Here is a 23,447-nt window from a genome sequence, read left to right as displayed (position 1 = left end):
AATTCGCGCGGAATTACATTTTAAAGTGACTTTTGACGGTTGACGGCTGTAAAGCGCGCGAATAAAGTTTAAAGGGACCTGAAATCTAAACCTGAAATGAAATCATTGGGTACTATTTAGGTCGGCTGTTTAAAATTATAAAAAACATATAATTTTCAACATTTAAGATATCTAAGCAAAAATCTTTCAGTCATTGATAAATTCGCCAACTTTTTAATCTAGTCAGCTGCTCATCTAAACATGTTTGTGCATCACAAGGCGTCGCGAATAACCTGAGAGATTTTGTTGCGAGACTGACAACAGTTTGGACACGTTGATGCCCAAAAGTGCAGTTTAGGTAGGTAGACGCAGACGTCGTCCTTTTCATTTAACGGTAGGCTATGTGAATTAATAAAAGTTTCGTCAATAAATTAATAGCACGTTTAAAAACGTATGTTTTAATTTCACTATTTGGATCGTATGCTACAGTATTGATATAGAGGTTTTTTTAAAAGCCTGGGAGTCTGTGGTGTGTGTAAAATATTACCATACATTACAAATGGCCCTTTAAAGTATGCCAATGTAAGACTCCAAATAAAGGATGATTGTCGTTCCCATTTCACTTCTTGGATCAGAGGCCGTTGCTAAGATACCAACTCAGAATTCATAAGTTCAGCGGAGAGATGATTGGCATTTGCTTTTTGAGGTAAAAATGAAAACTGAATAACAATAGATAAAAAGTCCCGTTTTATTGTGAGTAACAGTACCTGTTTGAACCCTAATCTAGTTTTGATTAAATTCAGAGTGCGGTCTGCAAACAAAAGGACACCAAAATACAAGGAATCTGGGTTAAATGTGTTATGAATGCCTAAAAAAGAAAACTTGTCACTAACACCAATTTTAATAATGCAAATTTAACCCTCTAGTACAGTCACTAAAGCTTCCAACACTGCTGAAGCAAGCAGACTGTCAGCATTATAGGGAAACAATAGAAATTATACAGCATGCACAGTATATTACCATACATTTTTACACATACTTCTATCCTATCTAGCATAACATGTCCAGTTAATATTTACAGGCTAAACCACAAAAGGATTTGACCCTAAAAGGGCAGTTTTCCAAAAGAGAATAGTCAATTTACAAACCGAATATATTTTATTACCACTTCCTGACTGTAAATTAACTGCCCAAATGCATCTAAAAATTTTTATTTAAAGCCACATTCTCTCAGCCTATAGAATCGAAACACCACTGGCCGATTTTGAGGCAAAAACTGCATCTTGATATTTTATATACAACAAGCATTGTGTTCTTATATGCCTAAGATGTCTAATTACCATGTACTGAATGCATGTATGTATACTGTTTATAATAAGTCTAAAAAATGATTCCCATCTTAGACACATTAAATGCATTATCAGAACCAAAATAAAAGCACTGCATCAAAAAAATGGCTCAGATATCCCCCCAAACCCCTCTTCGCAGCATCTCCCCTCATATATTTTTAATCTGCGGTTGTGACACTGGGATGCAGAGTTGGTTACATTTAATTCAGATTAGTATTAGATGTAGACAATAGCAGTGCTGCGTATGCCAGGTGCTAAGACAAGACTCCATCTGCTGGGGCCCCTAACGCAGGACCAGACACATATTAATGTGGGAAAATGTCTGGGCGCCTCTCAGACAGGCCTCTCGCTGCACCTCAAGACTCTATTTGTGGCATCTATTACACATCTGTGCCCTCCCCCATAAATTACAACATCTGATGATTTGTGTGAAACCGAAAAAATGTTTAAGCTATCAGCAAATAATGAGACCATCAGAGGTCAGTTTACTGATTCCGTATTACAGTATTTAGCACATTTGTAATAGTCTATGCAAAATCACAAAAATACTCAATATGGAGATTCTTTTGTTCAATGAATTGTGGCTTTTATATTTAAAGATCCATCTTGAAGCTGTCATATCACTCACTAACATACACTTCAGCTTTGTATTTATCATTATCACATCCTAGGATCAAAAATAGCTGTGTGTGATGTAGCACTAACCAATCAGGACATAAATGGCCAAAAACGACAGCTTGTATGTACTAGAACCAATAGACATAGGCCTATAAATACTAGAGTGCTTATCAGAGGCCTAGCAGTTTCATAAATAGCAAAAAAAAATAATAATAATAATAATAAGACATTTGCGCACTGCATGTGTCATAGAATGATGTCATAAGCAGTCAGTTTTAAATAGCCTTGACATTTCATTTATGGCGTCATGAACTATTTGAGAATTTGGAACCCAAACAAAATTCTGAAGGAAAAAGAAAACTCCACTAAGCACAATAATGGTCGAATTTTGACAGGTGTACAATGACGAGACCAGTCTTTCACCCCTATTTTTGTAGTCAAAGGGAAGCAGATGGGATGAAATAGCAATCTTTTTATAGTTTACATTCTATAATAAGGCACAAACACAGACTATTTCCTAGTTTAGCCATTACCATAAGACACAATGAGTGTCAAACCACACACACCTCCGAGGTTTGACTTTCCCATATTATATTAGGACCACGTGACCCACGGGATCCGACCAATCGGTCGAAACACCTCGATGAACCGATTCCTGTCATCCAGAATTCATACATCAACATCATCATCACGTCTATAATGGAATGTTGCCCAGCTCAAGCACACTTGAGAATGAAAGCCAAGTCCGTATCAACCTGGATCTCAAGCGTTCGCGTTTCGTCAGCGTTCTGACGCGTCCCTGTGTAGCCGGAGGCAGATTCCACGTAAAATCCATGTCTTCCACGTAGCTTTAGGTATTCCAGTCCTTCCAGACCACTGAAACGCATTAACGCAGCGCCAACGGATTCGATGCTCTTTGTAGCGGACATCGCCGTCTCCCTCATACCCCGACCATCCACATCCCTCCGGCTTTCCAGCCTCGTTCCCATTCAAAGCGCTCCGAAGTCTTTGGAATTAGTTTATACTTTCGGTTCTCTAGCTTTATGATATCACATAAACTCATACAGCTAGATAACCAAAGAGAAAAACTAACCCATGTGTCTTAAAGGGACCGCCGCGCACGCCAGATGCAGCTTCTGTTGTGGTCACATGGAGCTATTGCATTCACTGCCGTGTGAGCAGCTCCGTTACATTCTCACTCACTCTTTCAGCGCGCGCACGCACATACACGTGGGCTAAATACTCTCATATTATGTGCATTTAATAGTCTAAGGGCTATTGCGCAACGCATGCATTTGGACATCCAGTACATGGCGATGATTTGCAATGTGTGTGAAACGCATGTTTTTATTATCCAGCTGGCCTAGCGATGTCGGAGCTGAGAATGTTTCAAAAAATCCAAACATCTAAAAAAACATCCATTCGTCATGGGATAACTCCTTTGAATTAGGCTTAGCAACACAATAACGGTTCGATACGTCCACGCGTGTACATTTACCATTGGCACGCTGTAAAACACTCGTTTAAAATAGCACACGTCCTGTTTTATTTCAAATAATACTGAAAAACCACCTTGTAAATTATTGTTTGGCTATTCTACGGCACAATTAGCCTGCATGTAGTTATTAGAGGCTATACATGTCCTGCTGGATGCATATGAGATTTAAGCTGTCGTTAACAGGCCTAAATTAGGTATATATAGACCCAGCCGTAAATGGCTCACCTCATAAATTGAAATATTGAAAGGTGTTCTGAAATACTTTACAATTCAACCTGTCCTAGCCCATGTGAATAGATATGAATTAAAACGGTGTACAACCGCTTCTGGAATTGCAACTACCTCAAATGAAGCAAACAAATAAAGCTGAATTGCCTAAAAATAGCTACAAGGTTATTTAATGACTCTTATGTTCAGCTAAAAACCCTTATCAATCAACCCGGGAGAAAAAAAACAATGGGTTATGGGTTCTTTAAAGCACCACAACACTGATGTTTTCTAAAGAATGTGCGAATAAAATGTTAAAAACTTAGAAAGGTTCTCGTAATGACAACAGGACTAAAATAGTCTTTTGGATCTTTTAGAGGAACTTTTATTTTTAAGGCTGTATTGCGAGCTCTAGTATATCATCTCAATCAGCTTAATTAAGTCTGTACACATTGAGAATTTGGCGACTGGTTAGACTTAAAGAATACATAAATAAGAGATAAATACCCAATAGGTGAAAATACAAACGGAAACCCTGCCAAGCAGGTTTAAAGAAAGTAACGCTTGAAATACACAAGATAAACATTAGCTAACTCTCAAACAACGTGCGTTTAATGTCACAAAAAGATGTACTCACAATTTCATTTCCCATCCAGCGTTTTCCAAAAACGTCCAGAGCATCCATTTCATTCAAACGACAGCACTCACAAAAAAAGCGTGAGAACAAGTTAATCTCAAGGTTTACGGGGCTTACATGCGTCTTTTCGATGCCTCCGCGATTTATTTGCTAAAGTAAAGCCGTTAAGATGGAAATAAAATCTTTATCGTGAAATCTTAGAGCTGAAAAGCCAAGCACGAGGAAGCGCAAGGCTCCGGCAGCAGCACTGAACGGGAGGAGATTGAACTGAGGGGCTCCTCTGGGGAGGGCCACGGGGGTCACACCGCCAACACAACTGTGATGTCACCAGCATTAACCATTAATGCTTATTGATACACATGGCTGAACAGGGCTGAGACACCCATGGGACGCGGCCGTGACCGAGCAGTGCTCTCAGCATCCGAAAGACTGATGCTTAGCCTAAATATAATCTCCTTTACCTGCAACTTATTCAAAATACAATTCAGACCAATAATACCATTCAGCACCCGTGTTCTATGATGAACATTTTCCATTTCAAAATTAAGAGTCATTCTGATTTTGTAGGGCTTAGTGCCTAAAAGGTCATTAGTCAAAATGTCTAGGTGGTGCAACTATTTCAAGACTGTCTCACTAAGAGACTTATGTTATTGAAGAAATGTTTGTTGTATCTCGAAATAAGATATTCGAAGTATATTTTAAAAATACATCTCAATAGAGGCCGATTTGTTGTAGAAGAGTAGCTACGTTTTGAAAATAGTTTGACCGCCAAATCCAAGTCCGCGTGGTGAAGCCCAACCAACAATCAGGAAGTCATTTTGTTGTCATCTGAAAATAAAATCGTAAAACACAGATGAACGACTGTGAGTCAGGAGAAAAGTCTTAAAAATATTATCTATTTTGACGTTTTTATGAAAAGGCTCTTTTTTGCTCTGGTCAAACGGAATAACTCTGATAAACACACACACAGACAATTATTTATATTTAATGAATAATTATTTATAAATGACCCTAACGCCGATTGGTTGCTTTGTTTGCCATTTGAATAACTGATAAACGCAATGTAGGCCTAATACAAAAGAAGAAATGTTTAAATCCAGTTTGTGTTTCTTGTGGCGCGGAATATCACACTGCATTCTTTATGAGGTGCACAGTAGAGATTCTGCAGTTGTGGTCGAATAAAACCTTTACTGGTGTTGATTGCAAACGTTAAAAACTGTGAAACTCGTATAGCTACATAATGGGGCATGCGAGCAGAACGGCTATTTACATTTTCCCGATAAATACATTTTATTATAGGATTTTATTACAGGATCAAGACGAGGATAAGATGAGAAAGACCTGTATATTTAAACCTTTTAATGCATATTTACACAATTTGACAGAGCCATAAATTGAAGAAATGGGCGCGAATATCTAATGCATATATTCTAAATAAATACATTTGTATATAATAATATATAAAATATATAATAAATACATAAAATAAACATTTAAAAATATGTATGAATGCAGACAAGCAGATGGAGCCTCTATCTCTCCCTCCCTCCCTCTTTTCCTGTTTATCTCTCCATCTCAGACACACACACACACACACACACACCTTATTTCCCATTAAAATATATTCCCCGGTTCATCTGAAAATGGGATCTCCCGGTGGCTCCATATAAAACGAAATAGACTGTTCCATTTAGCAAGAGGAAAGCGAGATATATTTCGCGTGCACTAAAGAAACACTGCCGAGTAAAGCAATAAATGTGATATTTCGGCTGCTGTAAAAACTCGAGTCTGTGTTTTAAATCAAAGGAAATCAAGAAAAACAAGTGTCGTTTGTTTTAAAAGCTACAGAGTTCTATATCTATACATAATGCAGCCTTACACAAGCGCTTGACCTAAATGTAAAAAAAAAAAGAAAAAAAAGAAAGAGAGCACTGACCAAAAAAAAAATAGAAAATCTCAATAATAAATGATCATTAGCTTGCTACAGAAATCCACAAGTTAATGACAGTTAGTATTCACTGGTTTAACGACACTATTTGAGCAATAATGCACTACTTAACCTACACGCAACTTCGCTTCTGAGGCAAAAAGTCTCGGATCTAAGAAAATCATCTTGGAATGACTGATTTATGTATTTGTTTATTTACTGTTAAACTCTAGGAAAGGACAGTGCAACGCATCGGAGGAATGCCTCAGTTTAAATATGATATTAAATATGTCAATGGTATAAATGTTTTCAGCATGTAGTTATGAAATAAGCGTTTAACGAAACGCTTCCAATATGTTGGAATATGTTTTTTTTTCTTTCCCCAAGATGATTCTCAAACATCTTCAGTTCATGGACTAGTACTTTACTTCTCGCGAGGGTGGAAAGTTATGCAACTTCAAGTACATAGCTGTATTAATGATTTTAGGCTAAAAAGTTTTTCAGTTTTGTTTTAGGTTGTTGCATTTGTGCAGTTACGATGTAACAAACAAAGAGCTTGCACTCACACTTCATAGTCAAACTCTATAACTACCCGTTTGCTTTCAAAGGTTTAATTCTAATTATTGTATTTAAACTCACGGAATGTAGTGTAAAGACCTCAGTGTCCAGTTTTATGTAAATAAAGCTTGCCTATTATTTTTTGCAACCAATAGGCCTTATTACAAAAAATAACACATTTTGTCAGCTGTTTGTTATCGCTTATTCTAACATTAAGCACCCTAAATTTACAACGACATACAAGATACACCCATGCAAATACCACTGTGAGAGTCTCTCTGTCTTCTCTCAAAACCCGCCCCCAGACACACACACACACACACACCTCCACGTGATTTAGACACTCCCGCTCTTTGCGTCATGTCCTGTTTCAGATATGCGCTTCCCACCATGCTCAAAAATAGACTGTAACCCCTGCATACAGGCCTGTATAATACAAACAATGCAGTTTTTAGCAATACATCGCACCTCTTCTACAAATAATCTTCTGTTCTTTTATATAGCATATTTAAGCAACACTAATTCCACAGTAACTTAAAGCGTTGTAATAACAATAAATAATTTATAGGTCTAATGTACAATAATGGGAATAACACTACTAAGAGGTGAATTTTGCAATACGATTTGCAGTTTGACACGCACAAAAGCTCAGTCTGAAGCCAAAAGGTAGAAGGGATCTGTCCTTGGTGCTGAAGTTCAGATTATAGAAAAGACTGCTGGAGTTCCTCATCTTTCACAGTCACCTTGTTGAAGTATGAGTTTGACATATAGGCTATAATTCCCCCCCCACAGTTGATTCTTTTTTATTCATTTATTTATTATTTTTAAAAACAACAACATCAACAACAACAAAAAACTCATATTCGCTCCATTACAGGACTTCATAAATAGGTAGACTAGTAACAGTAGATTAATGCAAATTTGAGCTATCTTGCAAACATCAAGATAATCTAAATATATGTATATAAAATGAAACATTTCGTAAAAAAATACTTAAAGACACAATTTTAATCATTTATACATGGGCGAATTGCTGTTGGTATCTTCAAAGATAAAAAATCGGTCCTATATATTATAAACGGTATATTTATATATTTAAAGAATGTATTTGCTAAAAACGTGGCTGGAAGTGTGTATATTACACATTTATTTATTTTAAAATTAAGTTCATTTTGCATGGTTAAGCGTTAAGTTCTACCGCTAAACACTAATACAACCCAAAATTTAAATTACATTTAATTCTCTTTACTCACAAAACTAAAACGAATTTTAAACATTCATAACTCATTTTATTCATTTAATTTGAACTATTTTATCTGTCAAATCGTTTTAATTCTTACCTCTCAGTGGACAATGATGACCTTTCATCTCTGAGTGCCTGGAGAAACAGAAGTTATAATGAGAATCAACAAGCAACCAATGTTGGAGTTCTTCTCCAGTTCATTTGTTTACATTTTTTTCACGTTAGATTTTTTTTTTTGGATCTATTATTAATTAACTAATGTACCTGTAAAAATTAAAATTCAACAAGAGTATAAAGCTATTTAATTGATTTTGCGTCATAACGACACTGAAAATATGAAGTCAAATGTTATGCTATAGTCTAGAGCATATATTACACTATGCACTTTACAAAGCAGTGTGTGAAAAGTACAACCACGTGCTTTTCTCTCTCTCTCTCTCTCTCTCTCTCTCTCTCTCTCTCTCTCTCTCTCTCACACACACACACACACACAGAGAGAGAGAGAGAGAAATACACACTACAGCTCCATTTTAAATCCAAAAGCCTGACCAAGCAGCACTTTTTTTTGCAGGCAAGCTATACTTTTTAAAAATATAAACACATAACAATAATAATAATATCAGACTTAGTAATAACGTGTAAGCTACAACTGGGGAAAAAAACTCTTAAAATATAACTATATTCTTTCAGTCTGTTGTAGTTGGGTAGAATACAGTTTAGAAAGAAAAAAAAAGGTTTGGGGCCTTTTGTGGGGTTCCAGGGATCCCTTGGTCTCTATTGTTGGCCGCTCCAAAGGCCTGATTAATTAATTTCACACAGTAGCTCCGGAGAAGATTTTCCCACAAACAAGTGACCGAAAAAAAATTCTGTCCCAAGGAAAGAAGTCAACATCAAGTTCAACAACGTGCGGGCTGCTCGTTATCATAACAATAACGTCTGGGAGCACAGGAGTCCCCTTAACAAGAGGGTCTGGCGTCAATACACACCACCTCCCGGACCCCAGAAAATTTTCCCAGGCTCCTCTAACAATCGCACAACTGTTTGCTCCCCGGACTCGCCTAATGATCACTTCATACAACGCTCAAAAGATGATTTAGTTAAAATACGCCACATTAACTATGACGAATGGAAACTTTCTTGTCTTAAAAAAAAAGCGTGAGAATGAGACTGTTAAATGCGAAATCTGCACACATTTATTTAGACCACAAACTTGTTTTAGCTATTTCAGCAAAACCACACTATGGATTGTTTTATCAATTTACTGGCATTTGTAACTGCCTTAACTTTAATTTACTGTTTAAATGTTTTTTTGTTTGTTTGTGTGTTAACTGTAGCCTATATTTTACAGTTTCAAACTTGTTAAATTATATAACGGTAGTAGGCTATACGTTAAGGCAGGCTACTAAAACCTTATTGTTTATACATAACAACTCAGGTAAAACCGTGGAAGGACAGATGATTCAAATTTAGCAATGAAAACCCAAACAGAGCACAATATTAGCTAAACAATCAGAGTAGCTAACACACTTGACGGTAAAGATGCAATAAGCATTAGCCAAACAAAATGCAACACAACAACGTGGAAAAAACAACTTTAATGTGTTTTATAATTATTTTAAATATACATTTTCACGGTAGGCCTATATATCTAGGCTAAATAACTTATAAAGCAAGAAACATGTTTTACTGTAGAATGTTTACATTATTACAAAACGTAGTCTGTATTTCCCCCTGGTCACTATTAATGTGTCAGTACAATAAAGTATTCACTTACCAAACTTGAGGTGACCCATAACACCATAGTATCTAATCCACAAGCAAATGTCAAACACTTGTAAAGGCAGAGGTCTTTGCAGCAATGCATATGTTCAAACCACGAACTATTCCCGAGAATCGCGTTAACTCGCATCTACGTCACGAAAAGTACCGATGTCAATTAGTTACAAACAGCCATTGGCTTTTGACGCTCAAGTGCACAACTTGTTCTCCAGATTCCTGCCAAGTATCCAGTGCTACTAACTCCGAGGACTACTATGATCGAATCTGTTATTGGTCCCCATGCGTGGACATGTGCAGAAACCCAAGCAGCTCGCGCTTAAACGGCGCCTCGTCGTGAATTGATGAGTTATTGTTCCAAAGTCTGTGTGCATGATCCATTTAGAGTTACGCCCATCTGAATTCTTTCGCTGTTTGAATTGGCATATGGGAAGACTAAGAAGAAAGCTCGTCGGTTTCGTTCTATCCGCGAAGAAATAAACAATTTATCCACATAGGCTAATCAGATTTTAGGTAGAGACGTATTACGAAACTTGCACGCAACAAGATACTATTGCACCTCTATAGGCTAATTGTTAAAAGCATCACAGAGGTTGCAGGTGCACATGATACATTACAGTGCTGACAGCACATGCAGCGCAGGCCAACAGAATTCGCAAAAAACACTTACAAAAAGAAATGGCATTGCGTGAAAACCCATAGAACCATAGCAACAGTAACCTAGCGAACCTTTCCAGAGTCGACTAAACACAAGTATCTTAGGCCTATATCTTTAGCACTTCAAACATACCACGAGAACTTTAGTGTGCTATTTTAAGCATCTTATGTTCGCCTTTTAGTTGACAGTAGCTAACAGCTCCTAACTAACTGGAAATTAGTAGGCCTATGCTATTTTTTAAAAAGTCGACATGAGAAGTCATTGAATAATATCACTCAGTTTGACCTAAACCTGTTTTTATGACAGGTCTTTCTATTCTTTTATGAGTTTTATATAATCAAAAATGGAAAGATAAACACTGAAGAACAAAAAGCAAATAATAACACTTTATTATGGCCTGTGGCTTCTACCGAAAATCTATTTAAAAGCTTAGAATGTGTTACAACAAAAAAAACAGAGACATGATTAACTATTTTATAGTTTGGATAAATATAGGCATATTTTTACATGGTCAAATCAAAGAGATACCACTCAAACAGAAACAATGAAATAAAAAAAGAAAACTAAACTGTTTACAAAATACAACGCAACACTGTTATTTTGAGTTGATTTAATCTCCATGCCAGAGGAAAGAAAAACTGTGGTTCCATTCAAATTTCTTTCCATGCCATATCTGCCTATTATTAACAAGTCGGCGCTAAAAAACAACTAGAAAACAGCGGCACCCATCGGTATGACACTGCAACATGGACATAAGATGATCATCATGAAAAGACGGAGCTTTCCGTTGTAGGACCGTCAATAATGCATGTTTACATGTCGCGAGACAATTTGTGTAAAGCATAACCGTCTCAAAACTATCATATTATATTATAAATTGTTTTTAAGTCATTTAAAACAATTGTTATGAGCTGAAAAAAATAGGCTAAAGCAGATTTCTGAAATATCTTTAAGATATCTCTGCGTCCATGTACAGCAAACACTTAGACCTATTACAATTTATAATTTGAAAAAGAATTAACGAACCAGCACAACTTCACCGTTTTCGTAGCAGGATTTCGAATCTGATTCAAATTACAATTAAGCCTATTGGCAACGCGCCAAACTGTACAACGTCATCATTTAGATTAATTTAGAACACACTTTTTTATTTCATAGCCGTTTACAAACAAAATTCTGGCGCCTAAGCAAAACTCAGAAACAAGACAAGATAGATCATCGCGTATAATGATGGTATCTTGTAATTCTTCAGGCTAATATTTAAATTAATGTAAAAAGCTAATATTGTGCTGTGGGATCACATTTTGCAATAACAATAAAGGAAAATAAGATACAAGACTTTAAATATTAAGATAAAGATAGTCTATTTTAAAAGGTAAAAGGCTAAAACAAGTAAAGCAAACGCATTGCCATTTAAAAAATAAAATAAATAAAAATATTTTTAAATATTTTTTCATGTTTTGTTCTTAAATGCACCTTACTTTTTTTAACTTGACGTTATGACAACTAGCCTACCGTAATCGAAAGTAGGCTACAGTACAATATATAAAATGTCTGTAACTGAGCAACAATAATACTCATTAAACCTAATAGCAAAATACATTTCAGCTGAAAGAAACGGAAATTTAGTTGACCGTGATCGTAAAATAGCATACTCTTAAAAATAAAGGTTTTTAATGCCATCAATGGTTCCACAAACAATCTTTTCATTCCACGCAAGGTTCATTTACAGTGGAAAACGGTTCTTTAGATTATTAAAATGTTTTTCAAAAACTTTTCTTTTAAGAACTGTTCACTGAAAGCTTCTTTGGGGACCCAAAATTTTACCTTTTTTTTTTTTTTTTTTTAAGTGTGTATGCTATAGGCTATTAGCTCTAAAATGTGTGAACAGACATAAATTAAGTGTTGTGGACAACATATCGCAACATTCAATTTGAGGTTAAAAAACCTATATCTAAATTAATTATATGCTTCGTACAAAATAAAACATTTTATCACAACATATTTATGGTAACATCGTAAAATGAGGCTGAGATTCTACACCAATAATCAATACCAGCACTTCCTAGTCTATATATAAATTAGTCTATATTTTTTATTATATTGTGGGAACGAAATTGTTTTGAAACATTGAGGTTTTCTTGAATTGAAACGCTTTCAATAACTCAACAATTCAATTTCAACTAATGAAAATATATAATCTGCGATTTTGCTCAAATGGCCAGATTTTACACAACATAAGAGCTTTGTCGGTGGCAGGGTTTTAAAAACCATGCATCCCTGTGTAGGTATGCCTTACAGGTTGCACTTGACCTTTTGCTCAAATTATACACGCTTCTGTTTGACCCCAGGTCACAGGTCAAACACCAATTCTGAGCCAAAACCTATGGGCTGAATGATTTCCCTTTCTTAACAAATACCAATTGACTGCGATCATTGTCAAAAGTCCATGATGAATAAAGTTTAGATAGGTTACCCCTAAGTCGAAAATTTTGCAAAAAATACTGGATATGCACACAAGGTTTTTGCAATATGGAAGTTTCTTTTAAAAAGCAGAGCAAGGAAGATAATTTCAAGCAAAAACTATGCGACACATCCATCACAATAGCACACTCGTTATATTTACAATGAATGAAATCAACAGATTCTTAAAAGAAACTGAAGGCAAAAAAATAAAAAAATAACTTCATAAAAACAATTAACGTAATATCTAAAAGAACGTAGGAAAGAAAGAAAAATAGCCTTTGACTCAATATATTAGCCGGTTGTTCGAATGTAATCAGATTAAGTAGCCTATTCATAAGGATTTTTGTAGAACAAACATTAAGAATTGTCCCAATCAAAGCAAGACAACATTTCTTAGCGAATCTCAGGAAGCTCAATTAAAAACACACTTCTAACTCCACACAAGTTCAAAAGAGTTTACACGAGTATACATACCCAAAGTTGGTGTCGTTGTGGAGGGATGTTTCCACAGTGGCTGTTTCGTGGGAAAAGACTCGTCTGGGAATGTCACAGTCCTTTAATTGGAGCCGGACTGGATTTTATGGAAATGAGCATTGAACATCAGTCTTAAGGAGTGATTGGCACATATAAGAAGAGTGCAAGGGGCATACTCATGTCTTTTAGCTACGCAATTCAGAAGTCAAGTTCAAGCGCTTATCTCAGTTCTCTCAATGCGTGTGACCAATTATCATGCAAGTCTCGTGAAAGCCATGTGTGTCTGCAGCGCTGCACAGGGGGCGCTCAGCTGAAAACACTTCTACTTCTACAAGGCTACTTTTTAATGGATATTCTTTTTTGTAAAAGATTGAAATTCAAAATGTAAACTAATGTGCACTCTTACAAATAAAACTTCTCATATTCAACAATGAACAATCTTATCCAGAAGAATTTTACCTGTAGAGTGGAATGGAGTTTGGAATGTTCTGATGTTGTATTATAGCTTCTTCAGGGGTGCATTCCCCAAAAGCAACCATGGTCATTACCAACAGAGTTAAATGGAACTTGCGAACAGCTAACAATGCTTTTGGGGAACAAACCCTGATGAGTTTCTGCCTGGGTTCTTTAAGCACCAGATAGATGGAACTAGATGGGTTTTCACCTTTCTTTTTGGTGCTAATTGGAATGTTTACGTTTAAATGTATCATAGCAGGAACATTTTAAATTTCACAATGAACTTTTAAGAAAAAAATATGCTTGAGTGCATTATTTTCCTTTTTAATGGATGTTTCCTAGAACCAATCCTGATCCTAAAAGCATCATACACCTAGTACAGAGATGCCCAAACCAGGGCCTGAAGGCCGGAGTTGGCCCATGATGATATCGACTTGGCCCGCCATGCCATATCATGCAATAAAACATGTCATTGGAGCGTATCTTAATTCTAATTCATCTTTGTGTTTTAACATTTTGTGTTGTGTTTTTTACATTGGAATTTAGAGAATAAACTGGAAGTGTTTTAATTATTATTATAATAATAAATTTGGCCCACAAACAAGTTTGTTGTCTGTCATGCAAACACTTTACAGCATGTTATGATCAATAGGATATAGCAATTTGACAGCAGTAACATTTTGAGAAGAAAAAAAAAAAACATTAGAAGGATCAAAAACAGCTGAAAGCAGGATTCAGTCCCACAAGTGTAGGCTTAACAGTAAAATCAACTATGGGCCAATGGTACAATCACCAAACCATAAACATTGCTGTTAAAACCAAAGTAAAGCTTGGGTGGAAAAGAACCTTTCCCATTTGAAGGAAACTCTCTAATCCCACAAAATACATGAACATCTAAAGAAAAAATTAAAGTCTACTAAATTAATTAGAAATTCATTTAGACTAACCATCCACATTGTAGAGTGTTATACCTGATAACTATTGCACAGGCCTACTACAAAACGTTCAGAAAAGCCTGAGTTTGCAGGTTTGTGTCGCCACAACTCTTCTCCATTTGTCGTCGCACGTCTTGGCCATCCCACAGTTTTATTTCTGTCCTTGGAGAAAAACTAACGACATTCCCAGTTTCACCACGAGGACCAATCACACTGTCGATGCGTCGCCAGTTCGACCAATAGAATCTCACCTCGTAGTACACGTCACCAAAATACTCCTTCAGCTGTTCAAACACTTAAGTGTCATCACCACGAGAGCCGCTACATGGGACATAAACTCATTCATTAAATTCACCAAGCGAAGATGGTTAGTATGTTTAGTTAACGTTACTTATTTTGCCGTTATATCAATTTTCTATGTTACACGACCACACAAACTGATCGATTGTTGTTTGTACGTTAGCTTCTAAGTTGATATCATGTTAACATTAATGACAGCTTGCAGACTGGTTCGTAGTATTTTGGATCCAGAGTACTTTGTCCTAACGTTACTTGTGTAAGTCACTGTGGCATTGCGGTTGCACCGATTCTGTGTTCTGGACCTCAGTAGTGTCTTTTTAGTGTTTTATAGGCGGTTAGCTGTAGCATGTTAGCTAACTAAGTTATCCATGCCTCCCCATGTCTTTGACAGCATGCCTCCAGTGCTCATCTTGAGTGACTGGCACAGGCCTACAGTCAAGTAACTTTGATTGTGAAGTAGGCTACTGTACAAATACTAAAGACATTTTCTGGGTTCAAAACAAGTTAAGCTCCCGAGACATGCTGTTTATTGACACAAAACGTCACTTTGACTCGTATTTTAGTTTGTAAAACAACAGAAGTCACGTTTACTGTATTGCTTTTACAATGGAACTCTACGGGGAATTAAAGGCATGACTATGATAAACGTTAAAATAAACAACATATTTATAAATAAGAATATCGGGGGGATCCAACGTATGTCCATCCGCCTAGCAATAGTCCCACCAATATAAATATGATTAAGACAGTTTTATAGTTTAAATAACATATTTTGTATTTAATAGCTAATATTGTTGCTTTAACAAAAAATAAGCACAAGTTTTTACTTTAAATCTCTCCAGAACATTAATCGTAAAAGCTAATTTTGTTTGTTTTTAAACTCAGAAGGTATAAATCGTAATTATTTTCTGTGTTAATAGACATGCTGTATACGTTTCTCTGTTTTAAGGCGCTTATGGGAGTTCAGTTGGTGGTGAGCTTGCTGGCGGTCAGCATAATGCAAAGAATGGCACCACATCTCTCCTTTGCACGCTGGCTCTTATGTAACGGAAGGTAAGCACGCACTACTTTATGATAGTCTGTGTAAATGTAATAAACATTGGTCTTTCTAATACCCTATATTGGTTTTCTCAGCCTTTTCAGGTTCAAACATCCATCTGAAGGCGAGTTGTGCGCCCTCGCAGGGAAACAGATTCCTAAAACCAGCAGGCGAGACAGGTTTGAGCTTGATTCAGTGCAACTGTTGCTTTTCTGTTGGGGAAAACTTATGTTTGACCTCTTGTTTCTTCTAGGAGACAAAATGGACATGGAGAATCCAAGCCACTCACAGTTCCAAAAGACATTGATCTTCACCTGGAGAGTGCTCCGGTAAATGTCTTGGACGCACTTGGTAAGTCTTTGTCTGGGTTCTTGCACCAAAATCAGCTGTAAATAAGTTTGGTCTTGAAAAAAAAAGTTTTTTTTTTTTTTTTTACTGCTCCTCACAGTTTTGCGGTTCTTTGTGGAGTACCAGTGGCTGATTGACTTCGCCGTCTATGCCACAGGGATCTACCTCTTCACTGAAGGCTACTACAGCATAGTGGATGCCAGCAAGGAAGTCAATATTGCTTCCATCTGGTGTGTGCTGACTGTTTTCTTCTGCTTGTATCCTTCAGCATTGCAACCATTTGGTTTAACAGACCTGATGCTGGCTGAGAAATTCAGATGTGACTTCCTTCATCCTTAAAATGAAAAATGAGAGAATTAAAACTTTGTGTTGTATATACAGGTGTTGGTCATATAATTCGAATATCATCAAAAATTTGATTTATTTCACTAATTCTATTCAAAAAGTGAAACTTGTATATTATATTCATTCATTACACACAGACTGATATATTTCAAATGTTTATTTCTTTTAATTTTGATGATTATAGCTGACAAGTAAGGAAAATCCCAAATACAGTATCTCAGAAAATTTGAATATTGTGTTGGCCTTTAAATGGTCTCTCAGTCTAGTTCTGTAGGCTACACAAACATGGGGAAGACTGCTGACTTGACAGTTGTCCAAAAGACGACCATTGACACCTTGAACAAGGAGGGCAAGACAAAAAGGTCATTGCAAAAGAGGCTGGCTGTTCACAGAGCTCTGTGTCCAACAAGCACATTAATAGAGAGGCGAAGGGAAGGAAAAGATGTGGTAGAAAAAAAGGTGTACACAAGCAATAGGGATAAACCACACTCTGGAGAGGATTGTGAAACAAAACCCATTAAAAATGTGGGGGAGATTCACAAAGAGTGGACTGCAGCTGGAGTCAGTGCTTCAAAAACCACTACGCACAGCAAGACATGGGTTTCAGCTGTCGCATTCCTTGTGTCAAGCCACTCTTGAACAACAGACAGCATCAGAAGCGTCTCTTAGACAAAAAGGACTGGACTGCTGCTGAGTGGTCCAAAGTTACAGTATGTTCTCTGATGAAAGTAAATTTAGCATTTCCTTTGGAAATTTAGGGTCCCAGAGTCTGGAGGAAGAGAGGAGAGGCACACAATCCACGTTGCTTGAGATCCAGTGTAAAGTTTGTACAGTCAGTGGTTTGCGGTGCCATGTCATCTGTTGGTGTTGGTCCACTGTGTTTTCTGAGGTCCAAGGTCAATGCAGCCGTAAACCAGTAAGTTTTAGAGCCCTTCATGCTTCCTGCTGCTGACCAACTTTATGGAGATGCAGATTTAATTTACCAACAGGACTTTGCACCTGCACACAGTGCCAAAGCTACCAGTACCTGGTTTAAGACCATGGGATCCCTGTTCTTAATTGACCCGCAAAATCTTCTGACCTTAACCCCATAGAAAATCTATGGGGTATTGTGAAGAGGAAGATGCGATATGCTAGACCCAACAATGCAGAGGAGCTGAAGGCCACTATCAGAGTAACCTGGGCTCTCATAACACCTGAGCAGTGCCACAGACTGATCGACTCCATGCCGCGCCGCATTGCTGCAGTCATTTAGGCAAAAGGAGCCCCAAATAAGTATTGAGTCCTGTACATGCTCATACTTTTCATGTTCATACTTTTCAGTTGGCCAAGATTTCTAAAAAGCCTTTCTTTGTATTGGTCTTAAGTAATATTTCAATTTTCTGAGATACTAAATTTAGGATTTTCCTTAGTTGTCAGTTATAATCATCAAAATTAAAATAAATAAACATTTGAAATATATCAGTCTGTGTGTAATGAATGAATATAACATGCAAGTTTCACTTTTTGAATGGAATTAGTGAATTAAATCAATTTGTTGATGATATTCTAATTATATGACCAGCACCTGTAAGTAAGTTCTTGTAGGCTTGTCTTGTTGTCCTTGACTTAAGTTCTCAGGAGGACACTGTATCTTCTTATGAGCCACTACTTTCGCTCTGAGGAGGGTGGCGAGCGCTCTGTGTGTCTGGCTTTTGGCTTCTTATCTCTTCTTATTGCGATGCTGGTCCTTGTAGTGAGAGAAGACTACCTGGAGTTCGGCCTTGAGTCCGGCATGTGGTTATCTGACCTGTATTCTTAAAGCGAAAGGACATTTATACTACAGTGCTTGGATGTTTAATACCTTGAATTGCTTAACAAATGTAAAGTTGTTCCTTATCCATTTTTTTTTTTTTTTTTGCAGGGTTTAACAGTCTTTTTGACAGTTTTGAGGTCTTTGCCAAACAGCAAGGCTATGAGTGGTCGTAAGTTATTCAACAATGGTTAGACAACATTAGACAAGCAATATTACAGGTGCATCTCAATAAATTAGAATGTTGTGGAAAAGTTCATTTATTTCAGTATTTCAATTCAAAAGTTGAAACTCGTGTATTAAATAAATTCAGTCCACACAGACTGAAGTAGTTTAAGTCTTTGGTTCTTTTAATTGTGATGATTTTGGCTCACATTTAACAAAAACCCACCAATTCAATATTTAAACAAATTAGAATATGACATGCCAATCAGCTAATCAACTCAAAACACAGGCAAAGGTTCCTGATCCTTAAAAATGGTCTCTCAGTTTGGTTCACTAGGCTACACAATCATGGGGAAGACTGCTGATCTGACAGTTGTCCAAAAGACAATCATTGACACCCTTCACAAGGAAGGTAAGCCAAAACATTCATTGCCAAAGAAGCTGGTTCACAGAGTGCTGTATCCAAGCATGTTAACAGAAAGTTGAGTAGAAGGAAAAAGTGTGGAAGAAAAAGGTGCACAACCAACTGAGAAACGCAGCCTTATGAGGATTGTCAAGCAAACTGGATTCAAGAATTTAAGTGAACTTCACAATGGAATGGACTGAGGCTAGGGTCAAGGCATACAGACGTGTCAAGGAATTTTGCTACAGTTGTCGTATTCCTCTTGTTAAGGCACTCCTGTAGAGGTGTCTTTCTTGGGCTAAGGAGAAGAAGAACTGGACTGTTACCATTGGTCCAAAGTCTTCTTTTTAGATGAGAGCAATTTTTTTTATTTAATTTGGAAACCAAGGTTCTAGAGTCTGGAGGAAGGGTGGACTTCTGTCTGTGTGCATTGAATTTTAATACATGAGTTTCACAATTTGAGTTGAATTACTGAAATAAATGAAATTTTCCACGACATTCTAATTTATTAGGATGCACCTGTATTATTTTTGTCATCAAAAAAACTAGAAATGCGCAATAAATATCGTCCGATAATTAATGCGCATCTCGTCAGTAAAACCGGTTCTCTAATCAGCGGTAAATTCCATCAGGTGTGTGATTTCATATAGAGCAGCTTTTACTACACGGAGCCGTTGTTAACTGACTAGCTGTGCAAATAAACGCTGATAATGAAGGTGGATTTGCGCTGCTTCTCAGTTAACAACGGCTCCGTGAAGTAACAGCTGCACCCCCTTTATCGCGCACCCCTAAAAAAAAAACTAATTTTTGACTTTTTAACAGCGTTCCCTTCACCAAACTAACAGTCAAGTTGGGGCTGGCTGCCATTTGTGCCTTCATTGGAGCTCTCCTCGCATTTCCTGGTCTGCGATTGGCCCAAACTCACCTAGATGCTGTTCAGATGAACGCAGATCGTCCAATCATTCAGTAGGACACTCAAGTTTGTTGCATTAGAATTAAACATGAACATAAATGACAATATTGCAATTATACAACGTTTGATTTGATAGCCCACAGCAATTTGTTTTGCCTTTTAGGGTCCTTTTGCACATGAGTTTTCTGTCTCCACTGGTTATTCTTGTAATGTGGGTTAAACCCATTGCTAGAGACTTCCTAGAAAACGCCCCCATGGGAAAGACTTCAGTTACCTTGTAAGTTGATTTGTAAGTAAATTTATCTGGATATTTGCAAAATGTATTTGCACATTTGAATGCTTTTTGGTTTTTATATATACAAACACGCAGCTATAACACATTTAAATTGTATAATTCTATTGTATTATTAAAGTTAATAATTCTAGAATTTATTTTAGATCGTAATAATTGTTTATATTGTCTTTCTCTTTTTCCAGACTTTCTAGTTCTGCCTTTAACTCGGTGCGTCTTTGGACGATCGTGGTGCTGTGTGTTTTGCGGCTACTGCTCACCCGCTATCACCTGCAGGCCTATCTCAATCTGGCACAGAGTGGGTGGGTGGGTGGGTGGAGCAAATGAAGAAAGAGGCGGGGCGTATTGCTGCCATTGACATCCAAAGGAAGGTGGGGACACAAAATGCAGAGTGTTACTGTTTACAACAAATTTACTTTAATAATGTAACAAATACGATGATGTAATGTTTTTAAACTCCTTTATGCAGGTGACACGAGTTTTCTGCTACTTGACTGTGGTCACCCTTCAGTATCTTATACCTATTCTGCTTGTGCTTTTCTCAACTTTAGCACTCAAATCTTTAGGTGGGTCACTACACCTTTACTGACTATTAAATAACAGCTTATATGTAAATTGACATCAAAAATGTTAATTATTAATTGTTAATGATTAAAATTCATTATTTTGAATAATTATTTGTTTTATTTATCAGTTTAATTTGTAATTTCTTTGTTTTTTATTATTAGTATACTTAGTTTTTTTTTTACATTTCCAGTAATAAAAAAAGTGTAACATGTTTTAAAATGAGATAACATATATTAAATGTATTAAAATACAAAAAAGTGGGAAAGAAATACAAAAAGTCCCCCCAAAAATAAATAAAAATAAATAAATTACAATGTACCCATCAGGTGACTGTTAAATATGTTTGTGTAAATTCTAGTACAATTATTTATTTATATACACTTACTACAAAATTTATTTTTTAGTAAACATTATTATTTTAATTATTGATGAAATTATTTCATAATGTGTTTTAATTTACTTTTTATTTTATATTTTAATATTTGTTCTAAATATATTTAACATTTAGTTAAAGTAAATGATTGAAATGATTATTAAAATTAATGAATCTTATATGATTACTTAATATATTATTATTATTATTATTATGCAATAATTTCTAAAAGGCTATTTAATGTTTTAAAATAAAAATTAATTAATAAAAAAAAAGAAAAAAAAAGTGAACAAATATTTAAAAGAATATTAATAACAACCAATAAGATATTTTAAAAAATTACAATGTACCCATCAGGTAATTTTTCATGGGGCCTTGGAGCAGAGACTCCAGGTGTAACCCCTGCTCCCATACTTCCCACCGCCCCTCCACCCGCCCCCAGACTCGAAGACGACGAGGATATAGAAGACATGGAGGAGGACATCCAGGCCACCGTAGCCCACCTGACCGAGCTGTTCGCTGCCTTACGTGGGGTCCTCACGCCCATTTTCTTCAGGGGCATCTTCGCCTTTCTCACGTGGTGGGTTGCGGCCTGTCAACTCATTAGCAGCCTGTTAGGCATCTACTTCCACCAGTATCTGATGCAGAACTGAAAAGTGCCCTGAAATAAAGCTCTTTCTGCTAAATCTAGTTCTTCAACAAAATGAAGAACTCAACACAAACAGTCATTGCACATCTGAGGCGCCAACAAGATGAAGGCAGGCTCTTCAGAACAAACGCTCCTCTAAACCCGTTGTATTTTGCCAGTACCTGGTGGAAAGAGTGTTTGGTACAATCAAAGAGAAGATGCTCATCAAAACACCATTATTATTATTATTATTTTTTTTTTTTATAAACCTCAGAAGTTTTCAGGCACATCACATGTGTCCCTAGTTGTGGTGATCATTTCATTGAAATGCAATTGTAAGGGCCTGGTAACTCAGGGATGTGGTCTGAAATAGTGTTCCACCAGCACAATATGGTCAAGTGCAAAATCCTGTAAAAACAGTTGGACTCGGTAGTTCAAAAATGACATTTTAGTTCATTTTGTACTTTTGCCTTGGGTGAATTTTTAACAGAATGTTATGGTGTATTTTAAATACTGTGTTTGCTATATGGCTGATGTCGGGCCTAATCATTTTACTCATGTTTCATTAATAATTTTACAATTTGTTTGCCTTTTATTGAACTACTGTTTTCAATCATAGGATCAGAGGAAATCATCAAGGATTCATATCATTTGAGATGGTAGGCTTAAGACAAGCTAATAATTTAACACTGAAACGATTCATTTATTCATTTTCTAATGTCAACCAGCTTTCATTTGATCCATAACAATAAAATTATCATTTAAAAATCAAACACAAGACTTGTTTTCTCATGATACCATTTTCCATTGTTTTATATATATATTACTGATAGTAAAAAAATTAAATTAGTTAAAAAAAAAAAAATTTATATATATGATGATATTTAACTGACTTGCAAAATTATATGAATACAAAACAATTTAACTTTTTACATTCCATTTTCAATTGAATTTACGTATTCATACAGTATATGTTAATGAATAAAAGGCAGACTATGTCAAAATGACAAATAAATGCCGAATTTACATTTCTCCTGCTAACATCAAAACCCGTGTTGCTCAAGCTTTTAGTGTTGTGTCTGAAAGATGACATGATTAATGGCTGATAAAATTTGACTTTCACAGTCAGAACACACAACGTCCCATTCAAAGGGTCAGATGGTCATGCGTCTGACTAGTTTATTAGCTGGTAAGTAGGAATATGACTGGTTTGTGGACAAAATAAACAATAACATTCATATTTATGCTCTTATTTCAGACCTCTGGAAAGATATTTCTTCTTTAAATTATTTTATGTTAGCTACATCTAAAAAAATTTAACTGAACTTGGTTGTGTGTGTGCACATGTCCCGTATAAACAATTTTTAGATTGTAATTTCCTTCAATGCTAATGTATATTGTTATTGAGGGGGATATTTGATGCATTGAAGGTATATATTCATTAATCGCCTGGTGCATTTGTATCTATATCCAATATATCCTGTATATATTGTATCTATAT

General features: G+C 36.2%; 1 long non-coding RNA gene and 1 pseudogene across 3 annotated transcripts in view; one reads left to right on the top strand and one right to left on the bottom strand.

The window, feature by feature from the left end:
• The window catches only part of LOC132159837 (uncharacterized), a 46,577-nt gene extending 32,949 nt beyond the window's left edge, over positions 1-13,628 (bottom strand). Inside the window, exons 1-2 of one of the 3 annotated variants that reach the window (XR_009437907.1) lie at positions 13,391-13,628; positions 8,114-8,151 (exon numbers count right to left, since the gene is read on the bottom strand). This is a non-coding gene — a long non-coding RNA (uncharacterized LOC132159837). Of the gene's footprint in view, positions 1-4,288; positions 4,560-8,113; positions 8,152-9,790; positions 10,237-13,390 lie in introns of those variants that run through there. The other 2 variants (XR_009437905.1, XR_009437906.1) reach the window with 2 other exon arrangements.
• Positions 13,629-16,003: 2,375 nt separating this feature from the next.
• Positions 16,004-22,724, top strand: LOC132160201 (transmembrane protein 161A-like; annotated as a pseudogene).
• Positions 22,725-23,447: the final 723 nt, after the last annotated feature.

This window comes from Carassius carassius, chromosome 16, assembly GCF_963082965.1.
Source record: "Carassius carassius chromosome 16, fCarCar2.1, whole genome shotgun sequence".
NCBI classification, from domain to species: Eukaryota; Metazoa; Chordata; class Actinopteri; order Cypriniformes; family Cyprinidae; genus Carassius; species Carassius carassius.
The sequence above is the reverse complement of the archived record's forward strand: the minus strand, read 5'-3'. Positions and strand labels throughout refer to the sequence as shown.